This window comes from Larimichthys crocea, chromosome VI (assembly GCF_000972845.2).
Source record: "Larimichthys crocea isolate SSNF chromosome VI, L_crocea_2.0, whole genome shotgun sequence".
NCBI classification, from domain to species: Eukaryota; Metazoa; Chordata; class Actinopteri; family Sciaenidae; genus Larimichthys; species Larimichthys crocea.
In genome coordinates, this window is record NC_040016.1 from 7,305,891 (window position 1) to 7,327,215 (window position 21,325).

The 21,325-nt window shown below is 41.4% G+C and overlaps 1 protein-coding gene across 1 annotated transcript in view; it reads right to left on the reverse strand.

Moving 5' to 3' along the window:
- Positions 1–20,015, reverse strand: part of LOC104928308 (metabotropic glutamate receptor 4-like) — a 153,576-nt gene extending 133,561 nt beyond the window's left edge. The window contains exon 1 of the mRNA XM_027279098.1: positions 19,249–20,015. The gene's annotated coding sequence lies outside the window, so the exon portion shown is untranslated. The remainder of the gene's footprint in view (positions 1–19,248) is intronic.
- Between the last annotated feature and the right edge of the window lie 1,310 nt (positions 20,016–21,325).

Below are 21,325 nucleotides of genomic sequence, written 5' to 3' on the forward strand. Positions count from 1 at the left end.
ATGGCGCAGCCTTTGAGAGCAATTTGGGGTTCAGTATCTTGCCCAAGGACACTTCGACATGCAGACTGAATGTTTAGATTAGTGGACGGCCCGCTCTACCTCCTGAGCCACAGCCACCCAACAACAACTGGACATGCTAAATTTATCCCCCACCAGAGCTGTCACTTGAATCTATGAGAGTCAGCTAAATGACTAAATGTAAATGTAAATGTGCATATCTGCATTCATACCATATTCCAGTTGGTTGGTTTGAAGACAGTGGGCGTAGCAGCAGTCACATTGTCGGACTTTGATTTATAAATTTCTGATACTGTCAGAACACTGATGCACACACCAAGTGTCCAAATTGCTCAAACACACACACCCCAGAGATTGTTCTGACAGCCCAAAATTGCTCAGTGCATAAGAGCCTTAATTTAGAATCTGTTCCAAAATGTAACCAGTTGTCAGACCTCGACCCTACATAGAGCAATACTGCTGACTGTCTATCCTGACAAGCAGGCCATCCAAAACAATTCCACTGCAGTTTTTGGAAGAAGAGACAAGAAAAAGCAAATATCAGTAATTCCCAACATATCAGCCTACAAATGAGAATAATGTGCACTTGTCTGAACTCTGCAGCAGATCGCAGGTCTTTACAAGTGTGTAATTGCTATGTGACACTTTGGAAGACAGCACAACAATGTAATCTCAAATGAGATTATCTGAATGAAAAAAGAAAGGCACATTGTTCAAGGAGAAAGAAGTCTTTTCCAGAAAATAATACTGCCTCTCTGTCTGTCTGCATTCATGTCACAATTCAAACATCAGTTTACACTGTCATGACTTCACAAGTTGCCCTACACTGTAACAAGTCTTCAGGGGTAGGAGAGAAGGATGTCACTGGCAATTGCAAAGTGCAAAGCTTGCCTGCTAATAAGGTTTTGTTTTTTTGTTAATAAAAAAATAAATAAATGGCATTCTGATTATGATGATGATGATGATTGTTTTCTTTTCAACTAAATGGACATTAACATTAATTCCCCATTTCTTTATTTATTCATTTTTGTAACTCAAGTAATGAGAATTTTGCTAATTTGTGCCATTGTTCTGTTTGATATTGTGTCCTCTAAAACATTTGTAATAATCTTTCCGTTCACTTAAAATGGTTTTGGTTAATGGGCATTCTTTTGATGGTGCTCAGAGCTGCATCCCTCAGCAGTACGTGGACATCTCCACTGACTGTTTAATCAGGTGGTAATTAACTGACACAACCCTAGAAACCAATTTATGATGACTTTTCTTCTCCAATTCACAGCCCATTATGTCTAACAAAGATATTTTCAGAAATCCATTTGGAAGCTGCCATTATATTGTCAGTATCTGAGGTAAAAACTAAACAAGCAAATGACTGTGTCTGAAAATCTATTTAATTTTAAAAAGTTAGTGCCACTTATTAAACTGTCGTCCCATTTGCTGTGAAGCCTTTAACTATACAAGCACATCAACTGAAGCCCCGCATCCGCATGCAAAACAATAACGGTCCTGAATATGAAAAGTGCTTCTTACGCAACCAAGTGTGGCTGATAAGATGTACATAAATTCATGAACAGGTGTAATGTACTCCGTAAAAATTTGAAATGGCCTTTCAGCATAAAGTAAGAGTGACTGCAAATGATTTAGGTTAATTTTTTCAATGCATGCAAACTCAGAAACAACCTTGTATCCAGAGTAATACCTGTAAGAACATATTTGTTAAACCAGTGCTGTTTTTCCAATAGAAAATTGTTTTTTACAATTTAATTTTGAATGATTGTCTTTATTCATAACGCCAGATATCATTTTGTATTACTGTATAGGAATCTAGGCTTATAGAAAAACTAATAGAAAGTTCTGCTTCCCTAGTCATGGCGCACTAAATACTGTGACAGGATTGTGTAGACTATACCGCTGTTATAGGAGAACTGTATAATAAATCGGATGATTAGAGAACAAAAGAAGTCGAGTGGATCACCAGTTAAATTCCATTGCAATCCATTTATTATTTGTTGAGATCTTTCATTAAAACTGGATGAGTGAAAAATCTGACATGGCATGTGGCATGATAAGAAGATCCATTGATGTCTACACAAAACTTCATGGAAATCCGTTCCATAATCAAGATATATTGATACAGTGAAGTCTGGACACTGGTCACCCATAGCCTTCCGGCGAATCTAAAAATGGGCAAAGACGTGGATCATCAGCGGACCTGAGGCGGGCCCAATGATGCCTGGATACTCAAACAAGCCATCTGTAATGGCCCCCACCTGTCAATCAAAGCTGCCAGGCTGTTTATTATGCTTAACTTTAAGCCTTAATATAATTTAAACAGAAATACACAAAACAAAAAAACAGTTCTCCTAAGTACAGCTGTCATGACCAAAACAGTTTTTTGTATCAGTCTGTAAACATGTTTATTTCTGCTGTGAGGTTGGGCATTTTAATATGGAAGCTTATGGTGACTAACTCGTTCTGTAGCCAGCTTCAAGTGGCCGTTTGAGGAACTGCAGGTTTTGGCAGGTCCGCATTGGTTTCACTTCACAGACACGGAGGTTGCAGTTTGATCTGGACCAAAGAGGAACAACACCAAACCGACTGACATCCTCAACCTTAGAGCTACAGTTAATGTTCCCAGAGATACGATCAAACTGTATATATAAGTTAACACAAAAAAATAATAAATCTTGTCCAGGGAAAACAAAAAAGTTTAGCAATAAAGCAGTTTAAATTATTCTATTTATATATCAACAATCACAATTGCATGTTGTAAGAGACCACTCATACGTGATCGAACTCCATTGAGATAATAGCATGTCTTAAATGGTCTCCTTGAATGCCAGTAATATCTGAAGGCTCCATATATGTTAGTGCAACTATGATTTCTCTTGCTAAGAGCATCATCATGTAAACAATCGCTGCATAGTGCACATGAGTCCCACCTTACTCACGTTACCGTCTTAATTTCATTACAAGTGCATTTTCCATATGCATGTAAACATGATCTGTGGTCCTGAAACTGCTGTGCCACAATAACAGCCAAATAGACTAAGTGCAGTGAATGACGAATCTTGTTAAAGATGCATGAGAACCATATAGTATAGTCAACAAAAATCTCACATTTGTTTGTGTAATGTTAAAATTGATGCAATAAATGTGCAACCTTTTTTTATTCAACTGAGAATTCATCGAAAAAAGCAAACTTTGTTTTGGGCAACACAGAGTTATATCTCCATGAAAAGGGAAACAAATGTGTCTCCTTTTATTTGACAACCATTCATTTTATTATTATTATTATTATTTTGAAAGGGTGCACTTCTCTGAAGCCACAAAAAAATCTGAGGAGTCCTCCCACTTAGGTTAAAACATTAACATTAGGGATTTCAATGTTGTCACTAAACCACATATTTGAATTTTATCATTTAGTAAGTCTTGTTTTCTTCCACTTGCCTCCTCTTACACAGTCCAAGCTTATAAAAATACCCAGCAGGACAACAACAAGAGAGAGAGGGGGAATCAATGTAATTGAACACTGTGTGGTCACTGTGATAGCGAGTGCAGATGCATCTCTTTAATGTTCAAACATGCAGAAGCATCGTCCTGTTTATGTCAGCCAGTTGCAGCTCGAATGGAACAGATTCCAAAGTCTGGAGTGACAAAATCAATGATGATACAAAGTTTCACGCTATGAAACCTGCAGCATGCAAAGAAAAAAGCAAGTGCCAGTGACGGATCGCTCTTTTTCTGCGATCCTAGTCGTCATGGAGATGGGAGTAACTTGTTCTAATGTCAGGGTTTGATGTTGCTCATTAGACTGGTAATGATTTGTAGCTAGATTGTAGGTGTGGAAGCTGTGTTTCATTTGAAGCCGTACACTGGCTTCCAGGGTACTTCAGACATTAGTGTTTACTGAGAGATCCGAGCTATTTTATTGTTCCTAATGTCATAATTTACATTCTAGTGGACTCTAATGGATCCAACGCTGCAACATTATCTTCCCTTTTTTGTTGAGCAGTTCAGTAATCAATGGAAATGTATGTAATTGTGTTCATGATATATTGCTATTACTAGAGTATTATTTCTATTATTATAATTATTATTGTTGTGTGTTTTAGGCTTGTGCTGGAACATTTATAGCAGGTGGTTCATCACTTTATGCCTGTGATGAGCTGTTGTGAGAAATTCTGGCAGGGGATTTGCTTTTAATACCACACAGTTTGACTCCTTAACTCCCTAACATCTGTCAAAAATTCTCAGCAGTGTGACAGTGTGACAGGCAAAAACAGTCAATATTTCAGCTACAGTATGCAGTATTTATTCAAAACCTTAATGGGATGCCTGCATTACAATTTTGAAGCTACAGCAGAGGAGAATTTCTTTTTAAAAACACATTTGTAGTATCAGTCAAAATTAGGCTGCATGCCAACACTCCATCCAGTGTCCCTGCCACTACATTGATTAACCCTGTTTATCCAAATTAAATTCTGGTGTTGGGTACCCACAGAAGTGATGAATTTTGACAAAATTTGAGTCAAAGATGCTTCCTAATTAGTAGCAAGTGAGTGCTCTAATCAGAGAAAGCTGGACTCAATGTTTCTTCTGCCGGCTATGAGATTTTGCCTCTGCTCTCGCTTTAAAGCAATAACACACTGGCCAGTATTACAGTGTGCAGTTTAATGACTTCTTAAGGTATGATTTCTGGATAGTGAACTTTAAATTGCCAAAATAGTAACCTGTCACTGCCATTCAGAGCCGTTATTGCTGCCAAGAGTGGCTTTAAGCAACAGGAGACCACATATTATATGTTTACTGCAGCATCTGCAATGTTGACAGCTTGTGACAAGATTCAAACCATTTTCATCTGAGTGCTCCAATTCAAGCAGGAATGCACCTCTTCCTCCTGCCTCTGATTATAGGTCCTATGAATTTTTAAGTGTGCATCCCGGTGACATGCAGGAGTTCTTGGCATATAAAATCATATGGAGTTTGGGCCCCCAAGGCTTCCTGTTCCAGCCCCGGTTCTTTCCCTTTGACATTAAGTCCGGAACATGGTTTCTCATAGGAAAAGCCCAGCTTCTGCCTTTTAATGAAAGGTGTTCATCATCACCTTGTCAGCAACAGTGTGTGACTACGACAGGTTGACGCCACTTAGTCTCCCCAAGGGGAGCTTCGGCTGTCAAGCAGAATTTGCAGTTCTGCCATTTTACCTTGACAGATGAACCAACCTGGACAGGACAGGAGAGTGGGGCCACATAATGGCCCCTCCAGTTGTCTTCCCCCTTAAAAAAGTGAATTAGATGACATTTGTGTATTATTTGAGTCCTTAACGCATCCTGTTCTGCTGTGCTAGTCATTCTGTGTTTACACCAGCACATGAATCAGAGCATTATTTTCACCATCATTCATTGCCCATGCCCTCCTCACATCACAGTCCTGGAAAAGGCCCTCCATGGTCAGTGTGGCGGAGAGGACCAGGCTCTCCCTTTGGCTGCTACAAGCGAGTGCCTTCGTTTTTTTTTTTTTTTGCCCCAGTTCTCCTGCATGGGTGAGCCCTGACCACCGGCGTAAGGGGAGTTAGTAATGCTAGCTGACATCCTGAGACTGAGAAGCTGTGATTGCTTAGAGGGCTTTGTGGGCAGGCTGGGGTGGATGGTGTGGGTGGCAGTGGAGGGATAGGGGCCGTGTCTCACAAGGACCTTTAACAGCCTTTTAAAAGCTCTGAGAGGACCGGCCTGACGCCAGCCACTCAGAGGAGAGAAATTGCTGACAGAGCTAAAGGGGAGGGGAGGATGGTGGTGGGGAGGAGGCGAGCAGGAGCGCGCAGCAGTTCCTGGAATGCCTTTTGAGTCCATCACATAGTCCTGGGATCCCAGCGAAGATCTAGACACACCACAACCTAATCGCCCTCACTGTAGTCACTGTGTAATTACAACCATTTGCGCTAAATAATTCACCAGGTGAAACCGCTGAAATAACATCCAGCACTCAAGGAATGCACTTCTGTGAGCTTTTCCTCTCCAGCCCATTACACCACTTTAGTCTTTGTCAGGTCAGCCTGGCCACTGAGATAGAAACATCCTACATTACAATCCTATGACCTGGTACCACTAACAGCAAGCTCACAGAGTGCTGTGTTTGACCTATAAAGGTCAGACTAAATTGGCTAATACCATATTCTGTGTCACTGAATCTTCTGTTTCTGTGGACAATCATCCATCGCCTGACGGGGGGGAAAAGAAGACTTTATCCAAAAAGAACACTAAAGTCCTGGGAAGCTTTATTACTCTCATCTCTTCAATAACTCCCTGAGACTTCCAGTTGCGTGCCATAATTCATCTTGGCGCTGAAGAATGAGTTTTCTGACAGTGAACATGAGAAATGCAAGAGACTCAATGGGCAATGCTGGAGGGGGGCAGCCTACCCACAGAAGATCACAGCAGTGGCAATGAATGCATCAGAAAACACTGCTGTAGGCGAGCATAAGTCAACAGTGCCTAATGTGAGCCTTTGGTATGCATGATGTTAAATAGATTGTGAAAATGCTCTTTTCATGACTAAGATGGAGCTTTTCATTAATCCTAGAGCTGAACCTGCCTCCGCAAAACAACGAGCATCCCTCGCGGGAAAGACAAAACACCCACGGTGGGCTAGAGCGATCTCAGAAGAGCTCTCATACAGCTCATGGACTCACTCTCTTTACATCCGCCCCCTTAGCTGTGCGTGCATGTGTGATTTGCATGTTTGCAGATACATGTAATACGTCATATATGTAACATGCCGTGATAAGTGTCTATTCCTGAGCGTGTATTATTTTATGTGTGCCTTTCAAAATCCGTGTGCATATGCGCGAGCGCTTTGCGTGCAAAGTGTGGGTGGATGTGGTTGAGACAGATATTCACAGAACTTAAATCATATTCTGCCTTTTATGTGTGCAAGCGCAGCAGTTGGTCAGAGGAGATATAGGTTTTTTATTTTATTTTAGGAGGCCTGTGTTAATGATACCCACGTGTAGAGGATTAAAGCAATATCACAGCGATCACATCTGCAGCAGTGAAAGTCCAAGTTTCTCTTTAATATGCCCGTGCCGCTTGTAGCTGTAAATGATACACAACAGATTCAAAAATAAAACAGGTTTCGCTGTCAAACTGTCACCCTGTCATGCTTTGTTAAAAAGAAGGCAGAGACAGTTTAATCAACCATTACAAAGTTTAATGAATCACCACAGGACATCAGAGAATTCAGACTTCACTTTCGTGCCCACAGACATTAATTCTAGGGCACATCAGCCATATAGCAGCTATAAAGCTCCCTTCATGTTCTGTCCATTCTCCAAAACCTGCATCACACTAATCTCATCATAGCAAGCCCAGCAGTCCATTTCTGAGCAAAGAAATGTTTTTAATCAAACACCTTCCTCCCAGCCGGTAGAGTGTGACTCTGAGAACCCGGAGCAGGTAATGGCACAGGCATCTATTCTTAAAGCTGACATCCAAGCCAGTAATTGCAGCCACATTATCAATGCCTATGTTGATAAGTGAGGGCTGTGTACGGAGGGAGTCCAACTAAAATCTGCACCATAAAGTTTTTTTTTGTTCGTGCTGTCCCAGTTGGAATTGAGGCAACAGAGCTGCAGGACAGCTTAAAGTAGTGCATCTGCTGGGCTTCATTATAAATCACTGTAACCACCTGACCTGAAATCCTCTCAACAAGCATGTCACCTTTGGTGTGTGGAATAGATCGTTTCAAGTAGAGTCCTTTATAAGGTGGAATATATAATTCAGACCTGTGCTTATTATACAGGAAAACATTTGGGGAGATATTTCACAGCGACATCCTGCAATCTGTGTGTGCGCTGGGTGCCTTCAACACCAATCTTTGGGGGCGTTATTCTCACTAGAATGGATCCTGTTGTGCATGACTGCAATAACTAGAATGAGAGCAGCAATTTGGACTAAGAGAAGTCTCTGCCATATGGATTTGTAACAAACTGCTAAATGGTAGTACAGCCTGAAATACATTTGGCTGACATATTAAAGCTAAAACTAACATAACATATCAAGGTGTTGTATCTAATATAAAGGCGTTGGGCCAACACAAGCATCCAGAACAGGTTCAATTTCACAGCTTTGTGGTCTTCTGGTGATAAATATTGAAAAAGTAGCTAGAAGCAAAAGACATGTTTACTTAATTGAACCAGAACTACAATATTTCACAAAACCATCACCAAGGTGCTTTTGATGGATACAAACCCCAGTCTTCAGTGTCATAGTTTTCCACCTCTGCAAAGTTTTACTCAAATGTAAACCTACCAAGACGTTGGCTTGTGGAGAACTGTGTAGACCAGCGGTTTTCAAAGTGTGATGTGTGCCTCCCTTGGGGGGGCACCAGAGGACTTCAGGGGAGGCGCGGCGGGGGAAAAAAATAAAAATATATCTTACAAAGATATGTGTCTCATCACTGTGCGATGAAAACTAGGTGAGCTAGCCCCCAAAGAGTAGCAAAAAAAAATCCACAAAACGATACAGTATGTCTTATCTTTGCTGTTTCGTGTCAAAAGTTCTATTACAGCGTGAAAAAACACTGCTAATGTCTCTGCTAATGTCTCTGCTATGTCTCTGCTAATGTCTCTGCTAATGTCTCTGCTAATGTCTCCTGCTATGTCTCTGCTTTAGTTTGAATCAGTCATGGTTGTTACCTAAAGACAAAGAGGCTTTGACAGTGAAGTATGACCTTGGTGCAATATACTACCTTTGGGTTTTCTTCATTCTGGATCGTCATTGGTGGGTCAAAGGTGAATGTGGGTGCTACTAATCGATTCTCCTGACTCTGATTGGTCGACAGGTGTCAATCATCAAAATCCACCAATCAGGACATCCACACTCTGTGTTGTTTTAGCCTTAGCACCGCTAGCTGCTACCGCGGCTGCTTCATATTCTTTTAATACCGCTTGTTTCAAACATTGCGTCGTATTAAAACTCGAAGTCTTCTTTCCTCCTCTCGGAATCGTCGCTGAACAACTTTTGCAAACAACTGATGTTAATAACTGTTGTCATCTTCTGCCACTATGAAAAACGACCACACTGGTGAAGACATTTTCATTATTAGTCTGGCAGAGTCGGGGCCAGGCTTGGGTCCTGCCAATAAGGCGCGATAACTTTTGGGGATATTCGGCCTGCAAACGTCGGATGATGAAGACGTGTTTAAAAAATCAGCTGAAAAGTTAAATTGTGTGAAGTTGAAAAGTGAAGATTTTTTTAATAAAAATGTGTTTAAATGTATTAAATATGTTTAAAAACACACAAAGATGTTATAGGTAATACCTGTTCTATAGTCTATATTCCTCTAAAATGGACCATATTTTACTAAATGAACATCATGCTGTGTGGAAGAAGGCTTGAAACTGGCAATTGAGGCCAAAGACTTGTGAGGTAATAAATCAAATGAGAAGTAGGGTCATTTTCTCATAAGCTCACATACAAGTTTCTTTGTTGCAGCCAAGTGTGATAGCCCGCAAGCCGTTAGAAAGAATACAGCTTTAAGCCACTTTTTAGATCTGGAATCTCTGTCTATTATATACACTGTCAATGGTTTCGAATTGGTAAGCATTTATATACATGTAATTTCTAGAATACAGTGTTCCCCATTGGTGTATATCTTGTTTTCAACTTGAATCTAGTAGCTGCAAAGGTCATAGAATATGATTTACATTATTTTCATATTCATCCATCCATTTAATGATAAGACCTTCAGAAGTATTACACAAGGCTGGTTAAGCAAAGCTTCGCCCCTCATCTGTTTGGTTGCAAACCCATTTCCATTTCAAATGACTATGTGTAATGTCAACGGGGTCGCTCGTAGCAATGAAACAACAGAAAATTAGAACCCGGCTGTGCCGTTTTTGTCAGCTGTACAGAGCTTTTGAAACATCTTTTCAGCCCAGCACCAAATGGCATGGTGTTACAACTGTGGTGGTGCTATTAACGTATGCTCTCTCCATCAGTACGGTGTGTGACAGGTGTGCCTGTGACTCTTTCCTCGACTATATGCGGAGCCAAGATTGTGGTGGTGCTGCTCGGGGCACAACTCATCTCACTCTCCTACCAACAAGCCATACTTGTCCTTTGCTTTGTACTCCAAGATGATCACCATGCTGATCTCTATACCTTTTTTGTCATTTTGGACTTTTCCTACCTTAAAATCTTATAGATAAAACAAAATGCACTGTAAATAAGCACATCAGTTGTTGAAATTCAACTTTTTTTCGGGCCACTTGGAAATTGGGGAAGTCTTTTTCATGTTTTGTCTCTTACAGACAGGCAAGTAGGCAACTAGCCTGTAGACATAGTGAAGCATTTATCAAGCAAAAAGCAAGCAGTTCCCTCTAAGGAGCTTAAGGAGAGCAAAACACCGCTAAGAAGAAACTAAATATTTGACTTGAATTCATCAGGCGAACACAAACATGACTCCAAATGAATGCTTAAGTTACCCCGTGTCCTCTCCAATGTTTGCTAACACATTTGCTGTATCACCTTTATAAGGTGATGTCAGTTACAGCCAAGTTTAAAGAGCAACCAATCACAGCTGTTTTGCAATCTTGTTTTTGCCAGCCTGTATTGTGTGAATTATGAAAAATTGAAAATGATATTTTCTTCTGTATTGTCCTTATTATGATGAGTTTTGAAAATCTGTACTAAATGAAATGTCAAATGTTGCACTGACAATGATTATAATTTGGCTATTATTTGTATTTTTGTTGTTACTGTGGTTTCTAATCTTCTTGTCTAAATAACACTGTCTTGAAAGCCTGTCTGGGCTGGCATTTATGCATGACCCACTAATAAAAATCATCCAATCATGTATTGGTAGTGGGAGACAAGTTTTCAACCCCAACTATGCATGCATAGACAGACTTTAAAAAATATAAATTTTAACAAAAATAAAATCAATTGAATTTTTATAAGTCACGTTTATAATTATATTGAGGCTTAAAGTTGCATAATTAACAGAGTTGCTGCTTTACCTGACAGGTGGTTGCTGTTACAAGTGGCTTGTTTGAGCACTCAGCCGTCATTTAGTCTGTCTCAGGTCCACTGATAATCCTGATAATGTCTTTGACAATTTTTAGATTAAAATAAGGGGAAAGGGGTTCAAGGGAAAGTGAGCACAAACGGGATATATGGAGTGCAGTGCAGTGTGATCACAGTGGCCTGTTGCCTCTGTCCGGTTACACCCACATTCAGAGGTGGAAAGAATATCTAAGCAGGAGTGTTGCTATGTTGTTAAATCAATCAATCTATCAATCTATCTATCTATCTATCTATCTATCTATCTATCTATCTATCTATCTATCTATCTATCTATCTATGTATGTTATTTTAAAATCATAGTTGTACTGGGTTGTAGAGGTGATGAACAGGAGAGATAAAGTACATCTAAATATGGTTTCTTGCTGGTACATGACAGCAGCTTCTTTTTCTATTATTTCATTATGCAGGTGCAATAGAGGTAAAACACTGAAATCAGCAAACATTACACAACCATCTGCGAATTGCAGGAAGAGAAATCACAGGTGATAGTTTGGGAAATATGAGGCAACTGTTACTGGTAACACCAGTGCTGTCACAGCTCTCATTTTCAGCCAAGGTTCTCATCCCTGGTATCATTGTAACTGTCATTCTTTGTGTGGAAAAGAAGGGAACACGAGGGTCTGCAGATTTCTTTTATAGCAGCCATAATTTCGAGAGAAGAATGTATTCGGGTGCCCATTAATAATATAATGTTTTGGAAATGCCCCGTGTCTATATGTTAATGCAGTTTACTAATGCAAAAGGTGGAACGGGGTGGCACGGAGGGAGCTTGTGGGCAGCTGAGGGCTATTGGATGTGGGGATGGAGGGAAGATCTCTAATATATATTTTGTGGATTTTTCTTGGTTTGATGTATAATTATTGAAGGGCTCATTTCTTACACATTTATTTCCTGTCTCATTCATTTAATTAAATCTGTACTTTGTCTGACTTAATTAAATTTTCCACACAAAAAAGGTGAAATCTCTTGCCAATATTTGATTAGTCATCAATGTGTATCATTGTCTATTCTGTATTTCAGTGAATACTGAGATTTATCACTTCAGCCCCACAGAGGTAAGAGCTTTATGAGCTTTCAACTCATTGTTTTAGTTTTATGGCTGTAACTTAACAGATTTAGGGTTGGATCTAGACGGTAACCATAGATTCACGAACTGTCGCATATGCACACCGCATTCAGCATGGTAGCACTTGACTCTACAATGGCAGATATATCGAGAGCTGCTTTATAATATTCTTATTTTGCGTCGTAGGAAAAAAAACTATATGTTGTTTTGAGACTGAGACTGGTCTGAGATCAGCAAGAGCCAACCTGTCTCGTGGCATCAGACATGCAAAGAGGCAGTACAGCAGAAGGATAACCCACTACTTAACAGACAGCAGAGACACAAGGAGCCTGTGGCAGGGGTTACAGACCATCATGGACTATAAACCTCGATCACAGACCTGTGACAACAACATCACTCAGCTGAACGATCAGAACAACTTCTTTGGATGGTTTGAAGCTGACAACAACACCCCTGCACAGAAGACAACACCCCCTCCACCAGGTGCTGTCCCTGTCTCCAGCCAGCATGAGGAGATCCCTCTCCAGGATCACGGTTCCCAAGGCTGCAGGACCTGACAACATTCCTGGTCGTGTGCTGAAGGACTGTGCAGAGGAGCTCACAGATGTCCTCACAGACATCTTCAATACCTCCCTGAGCCAAGCTGTTGTCCCCTCCTTCTTCAAGAGCACCACGATCATCCAGGTTCCAAAGAAGGCCTCTCTATCCTGCTTCAATGACTACCGCCCCGTGGCACTGACCCCCATCATCATTAAGTGCCACCAGTTTGCATATGGGGCCAACCGGTCCACTGATGATGCAATCTCCACCGCCCTCCACTCAGCTCTCACTCACTTGGACACTAAGGCCTCATATGTGAGGATGCTGTTCTTAGACTTCAGTTCAACATTCAATACGATCATCCCCCAGCAACTGATACAAAAACTGGACTGTTTGGGACTACAGAAACACATCCAGCACTATCACGCTGAACACAGGGGCTCCCCAAGGATGTGTGCTCAGCCCCTTACTGTTCACCCTGCTGACCCACGACTGCACGCCAACACGCAACACTAACCTCTTCGTCAAGTTTGTGGACGACACGACTGTGGTGGGGCTCATCAACAACTACAGGGACGAGGTGTGCCAACTGGCCAAAGGGGGCAGAGACAACAATCTCTCTCTGAACGTGGAGAAGACGAAGGAGATTGTTGTCGACTTCCGGAGAGCCTCCACCCAGCACCATCCACTAACCATCAACGGTGCTGCTGTGGAGAGAGTGAGCAGCACCAGGTTCCTGGGTGTGCACCTCACTAAGGACTAAGGAGCAGCAACACCGCATCACTGGCCAGGAAAGCTCAGCAGCGCATCTACTTCCTCCGCAGACTGAGAAGAGCCAGAGCACCAATCCCCATCATGCACACCTTCTACCGTGGAACCACCGAGAGCATCCTGACCAGCTGCATTACTGTGTGGTACGGTAGCTGCACTGCATCCTGCAAGAAGACCCTGCAGCGCATAGTGAGAGCAGCTCAGAGGATCATCGGTGCCCCCCTCCCCTCCCTCCAGGACATTTACAACACACGTCTGGCCTGCAAAGCACTCAGCATCGCGGGTGACCCCACCCACCCCAACCACCAACTCTTCAGCCTCCTGCCTTCCGGGACAAGGATGAGGAGCCTCCGGGCACAAACCAGCAGACTAAAAGACAGCTTCATCCACCAGGTCATCAGGATGCTGAACTCCCTCCCAGCACTGCCCCCCCTTTCCTTCCCCCCACAAACTCTGGACACTGCTTTGTATTTTTTTACATCTTTTACTTATATTTTATATGTCATGTGTATGCTGTTTGCACGGAATAAGAGGGAAACTAAATGTCAATACTCTATGTCCTGTACATATAGCAGTATTGACAATAAAGTTGACTTGAACTTGAACTTGAACTACTGTGTTCCAGGTCCTATAAATGTAGGGAATCTGACAAATCATTAGCGCTCAGCTCCCATCATACAAAAGCTAACATTTGGTAGGGTTATGTGATATGATTGGAAAGGCATAAATCAGTGTCTGTATGGACATTACACAGAAATATGTATTCTAGTGAGCATAATGTGACTTAATGTCATTGACTCAACCAGAACGTTCTGAGGTCATGTGAAGAGACAGCAGAACAATTAACGTTTTGTTTCAAGCTTCATTACATCTAGTTTCCTGACTTAAATAAATGTGTCCAAGATGTGCGTTGAGAATTTATTTATGCCTTTTTTTATTGTAACCCACTCTCAAATGTTAATGTTAGCTAGGAAGTGGTTGAATGCTAACTTTAGCTGTTGTCTTGCTCCTGGTTTTCACCACCCGTTGTCTTTTCAGTTCCTAATCAATCGGGCATAGGTGAAATGATAATGATTTGTCAAATTCAGATATACCAGAGCAGTACAACATTTGAGCTTCCCACACAAAGTGCGCTAACATGACATCGCGAGCATTGTCATAACGATTTCTACTGGCCCAAAGTGTCCAAAAAATATCATTGATAGAAGGCATTTCTTGTATCAGTTTGTTTTATTCAAAGTCCTTTTTCTGTGCCCATTTTCAGCCCACCTGTCTCATCTACTTCTACTACAGTCTGTGCTTCCACACAGTCTCAGTCCCCCAGAAGGCCTTTTGACAACCCTGAGAGAATAAGACTGACTATGTTACAGTAATTTTCAGGAAATATGGACCTGTGGGCACATCATTTATCCAACTTGTGAACATGTGTCTTTATCTGTGATATCTGATTACTTTTACCCTTGAAATGTAATGCTTTCTTCCCCACTGCAGTTTGGTCTGTTGAGGCCACTTATGGTGGAGAAAGTAAAAGAGTGATATCTCTATCTGTGGGATGTGGGTCCAGTGCTCCCTGTACGGTTGCTGAATAATGGTCCACTATAGTAAGAGTTGCTTCTTCTTCTTCGTCTTGTATTTGTAGCTGTCCACATTTTCAATTCCTTCCAACTGGTCATTTTTCTCATTCTATATGTACCTTTACTCCAATAAATATCAACATTAAGCATCATTGTTGGACAAAATGCTGCTTTGTGTACATTAATATTAACATTCTGGAAAATATGAAAAGGTAGTACCTCTTAAATGTTTATTTATTTATTTGCCTATCCCCACAATAGAAAAATTAGTATGCGTTTAAGCACAGAGCGTTTTTATACTATGCTATTGTAGGTTTAGTTCAGTACTATACACCAGGGCAGAGCTGATACACAGCAAGCACTTTTCTTAACATACTTTTTCTTTTCTTTTTTTAAACCCAAATTTAAACCCCATTACATTTATATAGTAATGATAATATCCATGTGCCACCAGGTCCACCATGCTTGCCTTATTCAAATTAAAAACACAAAACAGCCCCTAAAACGCATGGTGCATTAGCGATAATTGCTTTTATAGGTGTCAAAGTGCTGTGAGCTGAATTTTTTACTTCAGTAGTAGTGTTTATTCATTATTCATATAAAAGCACACCCCTATACCCTTCTATTAATGTGACAGGCATACTACAACCTAGATGAGTAGTTGGTGACAAACTAATGATGAGAAGAAAGTTTAGACAGGTTAAAAGTCAGTCAGTTGGGTGATCAGTGGCTAATGAAGCAAATCCTGTGTGATGCTCCAAGTAGGTTCAATTATCTTGAGATATTTCACTCGTGTCTTGAACTCCTGGCATGGATTGATTGAACAAATGGACTTGGGCGCAGAGGGAACATTAAATTGGCTTGAGTAAAGGTGTAACTTGATGACAGATTCACAGGCGAGAGGCAAGATGCTCTCGAACCCTAGTGTAAGATAATGTGTATAATCCACTGCAGAGATGTTAAGTGCACTCATTTCACGCTCCATTTCACACAACGCTGCCCTAGGAAGAATCCGTGTGTATGATGACTCAGGAAATACACAACATCCGTCGTCTGGATCTTTCTGTTGTTGTTTCTCTACGTTGTTAATAATTCGAAATCCAATCGTTTTCCACACTAGTTCAGAATTAATGACATGTCAGGAAAATAATAGGGGCCGAATCCATGTTATGTGTGAAGTACATACTAAGTCAGTGGAAGTCAATATTTGGTAGCAAATTACTTCAAAAGATGTATTACCGACATTAAAATGCTATTTGAAGGTGTAATTTCTACCTGTTTCTTTACTCTGAATTTATAACCTGATGCACAAAAACTGAAAGGAGATAATAGTGACTGTTTGTAATTAACTGTTACAAGCACAAACATTTAACTTCCATCCATCAGCTGAAACATTTGACATCCTCTCTGTCAGTGTCTTCATGAACTACTACTACTGATTATTGATTTGGTCACTTTATTAGATACACTTGTACAATCCAATGCGATCCAACACAACAACTCTACCATAAACACTACTTTTATGAAGCTTATCATTTTTACGTTTTTGTTGACACTGTCAGAGAGGTAATAATTCTACTTTATGTTTATTATTGAGGTCTTAGTGGGGGCTGTTAGGAAGCATTTTATTGAGAGGTGTTTCTAATGTTATGGCCCTCTCATGTATGTAAAGGGGGTGGCCAAAATATTAAAAACACCTCTCAATATAATGCACCAATATAAACTGCAACATGTAGGCAAAAACTGAAACATTAAAAGCTTTGGGAAAGTAAATTTATGGTAGTTGTTGTGTTGGATCACATTGGATCATGCAAGTGTATCTAATAAAGGGGCCAGTTGGTGATCTGTAAACCCAAATATCAGTTTGATCTATTTGAACATTTTTATACATGATTAACTTTTACCATGTTTACCAAGTATCCATTTATGGATCCTACTACATAAAAAGGTAATAAATTACATGTGTGTGTGCGTGTGTGTATATATACGTAAGCTAATGCAACACGAAGTGAAGGGAGTTTTATTTACTCATGTATTATCTTTTAGATTATGTGACCTGTTTTTCATTTTAAAAGGAACAAAAAACAACCGAGCATGATTTGTTTGTTGTGTTGCCATGTTCCTCATTTCCCCTGTCTTTACTATGGGATTGTTTGGAAAACCTCCCCAGTGAGCAGATGGCGTCTGCCGGGAGGAGAATGAAGCTGGAACCTGCTCTGTACACTGCACGCACACAAACACACACGCATACTTCCTCATTTCCAGCTAAAGCCTTTGTGAAATAAAAAAAGGGAACAACAGAGGTCTATTGGGAATTTCAGCACGGGTCTGTTTTGGAAAACGGTGCACACGTTTATTTGTTGGAGTCTTGCTTTTGGATCCATGCAGCAGCTACAGTGGATACTGGAGAATCTCTACGGACTGGGGAACGTGATCAAGCCCTGCATCCATCTCCTCTTGGATTGTTGATCATCATTTCAATGTGTTCATTATTTGACCCCTTTGCCAACAGACTTGAATGTAAAGAAGCATTTGTATTCTCAGGGCAAAAAAATCTACAGTGTGCTGCTGTGTGCTTGTGTATTATTGAGCAGAGAACGAGGCAATGCTACTGTATCCCCTGAAGGATGCTTACACTTTGGCCCATGACATATTAACGAGAACTTAGCAGCAGGCAAACCAGGGGTCTTACGCTGAGTCTGCACTTGCTAAACTAACTTGAGGACAAGATAAGCCAGGCAAAGCTTGGAAAAGTAAATCTAAGGCTGTTTGAATAAGCCTTGCACCTCAGTGCCAGCTGCAATCTACACACAGAGTATTCCTCCCAATTTCTCTCTGGGGGAGATTTCTTAAGCATGCTTTGTAGCTAGATCCAGGTAGGCTATCAGTCACTGCAGTTGTGAAGAACATGCCAACAAGAATAACCCAACACGAGACATAAAATCCATCTCGTGGGAGCTCAGCGGCTGGATGAGATTGAATTAAAATCTCTCTTTTGCTGAGTCAGACTCTTTAGATAATTACCCACTGATATGAGGAACATTTCCCCTCTTGGCTGTAAGTCCCCCCCTCTCCACACCACCATGAATCGAAGCTATGAGAGTTAAGATAGCACAAAGCTAATCTCTGGCCCCACAAAAGGGCCTGAGGGAGCAGCCCGGAATGGAAGCAGTATTAATACCATGGTTTCTTTGTGTGTCAGGTATCTTGACCACTTCCTCCAGCTTTTTTTACACCAACCAACAAACAGTGTACCTGCAAATTAAGCATAATATACATCCCTGTCAACAACATAATGGCCTTGAAGCAACAACCACGCATGCCTAAGTAACCTATTAAAGTTTCCTCTTGGGGTACACAGTAGCAGTCTCACATCAGCAGTTCTACCACTGTCTCCAATCTTGCTTCCACTGCCAGGAGGCAGCACATCTGCACAGCACAGTGACTGACAATCAATAGCTCACACATCGTTCACCACCACCACCACCACCACCCCTACAGACCACCACCCCTACCCACCCCCCCAAACCCTACACACATATTCACACCTCCTCTACGTGACTCAACTTGTTTCAGGAGGGAGGGAGGGAGGAGGAAAGGGGGGGTGAGGAGAGAGGTGGAGATTGGATAAATCTAGGGGAGCTTGGGGGATGAAGAAGCAGCTGTTTGCATGGATTGGTTTGGAATTTTTGTCAATGGGGTTTGGTCTGATCTGTGCTTACAAAACTGTAACTATAATTATGTTTAAAAAAATGTTTAAAAAAAACCCCACAGTTACAGCTCTAGAATCAGCTGTTTGGATATTGGGTCATTCTTTTATGATATTTTGTGAGACTTCAGGCGCCCCTGCAGCGCAGCACGGCACACAGCTCCACACACGAAAAGACGCTGCGCCTTAACGCGTAAAAACAATCAATACACCTACAGTCCTGGGCGTTGCACTCCCTTGTTGTAGGCAATCCGAAGATCTACTTTTGAAAAACTGTCATAACATTATGACTCATGAATTGACTTGAAGTATTAAACAGCACTAAAAAAAAAAAATGTGCATGCATGTCCAGATTTGTATCAAGGATCCTAATTTTCAAGTAAATTTAAGTCACGACGTTTTTTTTTTTTATTAAAAAAAATAATACAATAAAACATTTGATTGCAGTAAATGACCCATTTTTGTAGCTTGTGTGGTACTTACCCTATCTTCTGCTCACGAAGAATCCGTTCTATAAGAAGTGACCCATATCCAAAGCAAAAATCGTGTTTGGTTGTTGTGGTTTGTTTTTGTCTATCAATGTGTGAAAGGAAGATTTCCTGAGCAATATCTAAACATTGTTTCCAAGTAGTATCCAAAAGGAATCCACACGCTTCTTCTCGAGGCTGCGTCGATCCTCCAAACCCATTGCCAGCGCGCTGTCCGCGGAAAAAGTGGTGCTGAAAAAAAGTCTCAAGTCCCAACTTTAGGCTGTGTGCGAATGGGAATCAAACAGCAGGTCCACTGTGGCCATACACTAATACAGCTCCAGCGATGAGAAGATCAGATTTGAACGGGATAATAGAGCGGTGAAGCACACATCCCACACCCGAGGCGAGAGCACTTTCCAGCTGATAGACGGGAGAGACTGTATGCGCCCCGTGCTCTGGATGTGATTGATGTGAAATGCATCGCAGCACACCGCCTTTATCAGGGGAGAAATGCACCATCAATGAATGGATAGGGAGAGAGAGAGAGAGAGAGAGGAGGAAGAAGAAGGTGTGAATGCCAGATTACAGCATGTAATACCAGCAGCGCTTTGGCAGTGGCTGCATAGTCAAAGTATGACATGAAGCTTCCAGTTGTTAAATCTCAACGTCGCTTTAGCTGCCTCGTGTTTCACCTTCAGTGTCGTGTTTTTTTGCACATTTATTTTTTTTCTCTCTGATGTGACAAACACGCACAGGAAATCAGCCTGCCTGCACTGACAGTTAAGTCTAATTAAACTCTGCTTTTTTTTATTATTTTTTTATAAATATCTCACTATTTCGAGCACTATTATATATATATATATATAAAGATGTCTGCCAGATCATTTTGGACTTGCAACAAATGAAACCATTAAATTATCTGCAATGAGATTTGGGCGAGATCAGTTCAGTCCTCCTGCTGACAATAGAAGATGTGGCGTGATTGTTGCAAATATGACGCTTCTGGGTCGAGTCTAACGTTTACAGGTGCTGTTTGCAGCAGAGCCTATGCAGCATGTTGAGTCCCCAAAAGCGCATGGGATGCTGACAGTGCGTAGACACTGACGAACATATCAAGTCCACTCAGTGAATGGGAAAACTCAATCTTGTTATCTGTGTGTGTGTGTGTGTGTGTGTGTGTGTGTGTGTGTGTGTTTCACTGACTGACAGCAGCCACATCCTGCAGCAAGAGCTTATGAAATCATGTCCAAGGACATGCCTGTATATGTACCACATTATTCAACAGAAAATGTAGTTTTTTAAAACAAGCATGGGGTTGTTGTTATTTGAGGCTTTAACACGATTGATGGCTCAATCCTTTGGCTATTAACCTTCAAAAGTCTACAAAGTGTGTTGCAAGAGAGGCGAAGAACCTCCTCATCAATCTGTTTAACTGTGGCATCGGGTGCAACCTGCAGGAGGAGGGATTGATTCATTTTCTATGATGTCCAATAGAAGGCTCGGTGGTGATAATTCTGCCTCTGCTTCCTGTATATGCGCAGCTGCTCTTTCTTTCTTTCTTTCTGCCTTCCTGATCACAGGGGCCGTGTGCTGTGCTGTGTGTGTGTGTGTGTGTGTGTGTGTGTGTGTGTGTGTGGAGGCTTTCACAGGTCTGAGTGGGTCACACCTGTGGAGTGTTGGACCGACTCCACCACATCAAGGGAAAGTGAAGTGGTGTGTGTGTGTGTGTGTGTGTGTGTGTGTGTGTGTGTGTGTGTGTGTGTGTATGGAGAAATGAGGGAAGGGAGGGGTCCTTGGAGGGGTGTGTGCCATGTCTCTCTGGGCCTTGGAGGCAGCTGAGCCTCTGAATATTCATCTCAACCTCTGCTGGAGCAAATTTCAGCTACACGACCAGACTGACTGGCAGTCTTGTGGGCTGTTAGGGGACCGTATAAGTCATGCAAACATAAAAAAAAATAAAAAAACTTACTGAACAGAGTGTTTTACATCTCTTTATTACCCCACATAGAGTCAGCTCTCTTCCATCTGTCAGCTCCTCAAGCTAGTGTTCTTTTTCTGTGTAGCATGGTTAGTATAATAAGTGAGTTATT